The following is a 4876-nucleotide window of genomic DNA, read 5'->3' on the forward strand; positions in this document are numbered from 1 at the left end:
AAGGTGTTGTACTGGGCTCAGGTGTGGATTATGGAGAGGGCAGTCCATTTCAGCAATGTTGTTGTCCACAAACCATTGCCTCACAGACTCTGCTTTACGACACGGTGTATTGTCATATAGCTGCAAACAGTCGCATCTCCGAAACGTCCCTCTTCTGTTACGCAGTACACAGTGCTGAAAAATATGTTGATATCCTTCTGTATTCAGCACTGTCTTAACGCGAGTGAGGAAACATACTAAAACCACGAAAGACACTCCCACACTGTGCCACCATCTCCTCCGAACATCACTGTTGACAATACGTGTGATAGCAGGTAACGTTCTACAGGCGTTCGCCAAACCCAAAACCATCCATGGGATTACCATAGCATGATACATCACTCGTTTCCAGTCATTCACTCATCACCTCTAGCGTCGCTTGCCAACGGCCTTGCCGCAGTGGTAACACCGGTTCCCGTCAGATCACCGAAGTTAAGCGCTGTCGGGCTGGACTAGCACTTGGATGGGTGACCATCCGGTGTGCCGAGCGCTGTTGGCAAGCGGGGTGCACTCAGCCCTTGTGAGGTAAACTGAGGAGCTACTTGATAGAGAAGTAGCAGCTCCGGTCTCGGACACTGACATACGGCTGGGAGAGCGGTGTGCTGACGACATACCCCTCCATATCCGCACCCAGTGACGCCTGTGGTCTGAGGATGACACGGCAGTCGGTCGGTACCTTTAGGCCTCCATGGCCTGTTCGGGAGGAGTCTAGCGTCACTTAGCACTGACTATAGAAACGAGTGGCCTACAACGAGCTTCTCTACCTGCGTTCCCTACTCTTTCCAACCATAGACGCTCAGTCACTGTGCTAACTGGAGTGCTGGCGGTGCTTCGGAGCTCACGACTGATTCCTGTCGCTGATTTCATGCGATTTTTTACAACCACCCTCCGCATTACTCAACGGTCTCTGTCCGACCGTACGTGAGGTCTGATTGGTCTTGGTATAGCTGTGATTATTTCTGCCCCTCTGGCCACTTCCGTTTGTATTTGTGAGCCACCCCTCAGGAAGGGACCAGTCGGTCTGTCCGTGGCGAGCGTCTGAAGTGGTAAGATCTCCGGCTAAGCGCGTGTCTGCTAAGTCCGTAGGACAATGGATTTCTTAAGTTCAGCCTAACTGAAAATTTAATCACCTTTATTTCAGGTTTAGCTCTAAAATATCTAATGTTATCTTAAATTGCAACGCAGTGTAATTCGCGTGTGAAGTTCAGATTAGTTTCCGGTAGTTGTTTTGTCACTACTTTGTGAGTAAAGTGGAACCACGTGTTGATCAGTAACTCTAAGTTCATCAATCTTAAATGCGAATGTGCGTGAGATTATAACGTCTCGTCTTGACAATATTTTTCAATATAGCAACTTTTCTTTATGTTCAACCCACGCGGGGTGTACTTTGTGAAACCAGTACCACGTGCTTATACAATTGTTTGACCCATCAGGTTAATAGTAAGACGATAGTAACCAGTTCGAGGTTTTTTTTTTTTTTTTTGTAAATTGCTTTTCGATCTAATTTATTTTAATTATCAAAATTATTGTGGAGTTACACTCTTTGTGTAAACCAAGTTGACCACGTGAAGCATGTGGTGTAATCATCAAAGTAGCCCTCAGCTATTCTTTTCAGGAAGATTTCACAAAGAGTTAATATGAATTTAGTATACCAGTGTGTGGTAATTACATGACAGACAGGATTATCCTACGAACGTAATTTCTTTGGGTGAAAATTGAATCGGTTGGTAGTGGTTAATTTTCTCTTGCATATGTTTCAACGTTCTTTGTGTGTTGTTTTATGAATGCAGTGTTGTACGCAGTCTCCCAATCTTGGCTCCATATTTGATGTGTTCCGTAAGATTACAATCTCACATTTTCACAATCCTAAATAAGGCACCAGTTTAGTTAGGAATCAAGTTTAATATGCTGAAATTTCTATGATCAATGTTAAAATAAATGTCCAAATATAAACTGATTTATTTCTTTTTATTTAAATTCTCTTTTATATATATATATATATATATATATATATATATATATATATCACCGGTTGTCGTATGACTATTAAAAGATTATAATTAATGTTAGTCTGGTTGGGAATTTGGTAAGCTAGACTGGATACCTGGTGAAACAGTTGCTCAGTAATGCAAGGTTAACTTCCCCAGACAGCTCACAGCTTTTAAACCGATTTTATTGTCTAGCAGCACCGCTTACATAGTAAATAAAGCAACAACGTTATACATGGCGACCCTGTTCTGTGATTCCGCTAGACTCTGGAATCTCTGAAACGTTAGATTGCGAGAGTTGTATAATCTTAATTTTTTTCCCTGCAGCGCTCAAACAACTTCTGCGTTGTTTCTGAGCAGACTTTCAAAAGATTCACGGCATTGTTGAGCGGCGTTGGGTTGTTTGTCTTGTTTTGTTTTCTATATTTGTGTGTTTTATATGTATGCGTTTTTTTTCTCGCTTGTTAATTGCACTGACATCGATCAAAGATATAAATTTGATGTGTGTGTGAAAAAGTGCGTACTAAGTTAGGTACCTTTCGTGTGACTGTCGTAATTTTTGCGGGATACATTTATTCTGATTAGTGTGTTGCGTACCGGGCATAAATTGAACTAATGCAGACTCGTAACCAAGTTAAAAGTAGGCGGTCCAACAACTTAAGCAACATGGACCATGGGGATAATTTGATTTCGAATATTAACACGCCGGACGGTTCCGAAAATGCAATGGGGAATACTTCAGAGGAAATGCAAAACGGAACGAACGGGCTCACATCAGAGCCAGAAATTAGTTTGCCTCCAAGTAACCAAATTGATTTGGCAGAACTCATGAAAGCCTTATTGCAGCAAAATAAAGAAAATGCAGAGAAATCTGAAAAATCGATCCGAGAGCTAGGCGAACAAATGACGCAGAAATCTGAAAAATCGGTGTGAGAGCTAGGCGAACAAATGGCGCAGGAATCTGAAAAATCGATCCGCGAGCTAGGCGAACAAATGACGCAGAAATCAGAAAAATCGTTCCGAGAACAAAAAGAATCATCCGAAAAATCGATCCGCGAGCGAAAAACTAATCCAGCAGACAAAAAAAGTTTACAAGTCGATGCAGAGAGTGTCCGATGATATCTCACAAAGAATAAACAATCTGGCAAGTGAAATAAAAAGTGATATTATGAAAGAACTAGGCCGTACATTTGAACAAATCGATGATCGTCTGCAAGCCTTAGAACAGAGCAAGCAGAGTCGCGATGCAGAATCGAAAGGGAGTGAAGAACAGCTACTTAGGAATTTCCAAGTGCTGAGAGAAGAATGCCAAAGAGAACACCAGCAGGTACTCTCGAGGGTCCAGGAGGCGGAAACGCATTGTCCAGCGTCCATTAGCAACACGGCAGCGGACAACAGTCAAGCGATTCACGCTCTCGAACAGCAAGTAGAACAATTGAAGCAGACTGGGGCGGAGGACAACAGACAAATACACGATAAGATTGCGGCATTAGCGGACATCGTAGGCGCGATGAAGGTGACGGAAAGCGAGAACAATACTACACCGGTAGCGGTCGCAGAGACCCAAGAAGTGTGTTCGCTTCTTAGATTTCAGAAGGGACAGTTCGAAATGAACAGGCGGCACAAAGCTGTAACAGGCGAATTACAAGAACGCGTGGCGCATCTGGAAAACCGCATGGCGTGTGATTCCGAACTCGCCAATAGCACTAAAAATAGCCGTACGGACAGTGCAGAGAGGGACTCCGGCCACGAGGGAGATTTTGACGACAGGGAAGAATGTATTTTGAGGGGCAGACATGGGAAAAATAGAAACATTCAAGGGCCTCGCCGGGAGGAAATGCGGGGATTTGATTTCAAACATTTCCTTACGGTGAGAAAGTTTGAGATATTTCGAAATTCGCAAAAAGGAATACATCCACGAGCATGGCTCGAGCAATTTGAGTTTTGTCTTCCCCCCGACTGGGCAAGTTCACGTAAGATAGAATATATGTGTGGCTATTTGGAAGGCGAACCGGCGATTCGCATGAGGTCGGCAGCGCGTCACTGCAACTCCACTCGGGAGTTTCGACAAGCCTTTCTGTCCGCCTACTGGTCGGAAGCGGCACAAGATAGGGTCAAACACGGCATAATTATGCTGCCAAATTTGAACTAGTCTGGTTTCGGCAGCCCAGCACGCCTATTCGACCACATGCTGCAGGCAAATCAATTTTTATACGACCCATACGGGCCTGCGGAACTAATTAGGATATGCATCACCAAATTGCCGATGCACTTGCGCCACGTCATTTTTGCGGGACGATGCAAAGAGGACGTGGAAACGTTTAAGACACATCTCCAAGAGTTGGAATATAATACAGCAGAATGCTCGCCTAATCAGGCACAAAGTTATTACGGGGCACAGCAGCGCGATCGCAGTCGTGGCCGTATTACTAATCAACGGCGTGACTGGTCGTCGCGACGCGAACGGAACAGTAATCGGGACCGGCCGTATAGAAACTGGGGTAACAGTCGCGAACACAGGTGGAACAACGGAAATGATCGAGGACGTGGACAAGATCGTGAACGCAACAGGTACGGCAACCAGAATCGATACTACGATGAACGCGGTGGGAACAGGACTGTAGGTGGAGCCCCACATGATGTTGAAATTCGGCCGGCTAACCCTAGACATAATCCAGCAAATGGAAATGAACTAAACCGGCGATGACAAACGATCAGCGCAGAAGGCGCCCAATCGGAACAAATGAGCGACATGGCAAATGAGTAGAAAGGACAGTGAAGAGTAGAGAGGACGGTGAAGAGAAACAATGGATTAGTTTACAAATGGTTCAAATGGCTCTGAGCACTAT

At 44.6% G+C, this 4876-nt stretch overlaps 1 pseudogene; it reads left to right on the forward strand.

Annotated features, from left to right (window-relative positions):
* The first annotated feature begins 420 nt into the window (after positions 1–420).
* On the forward strand, positions 421–538 carry LOC124561878 (annotated as a pseudogene).
* The last annotated feature ends 4338 nt before the right edge of the window (positions 539–4876 follow it).

Source organism: Schistocerca americana, chromosome 1 (genome assembly GCF_021461395.2).
Source record: "Schistocerca americana isolate TAMUIC-IGC-003095 chromosome 1, iqSchAmer2.1, whole genome shotgun sequence".
NCBI classification, from domain to species: domain Eukaryota; kingdom Metazoa; phylum Arthropoda; class Insecta; order Orthoptera; family Acrididae; genus Schistocerca; species Schistocerca americana.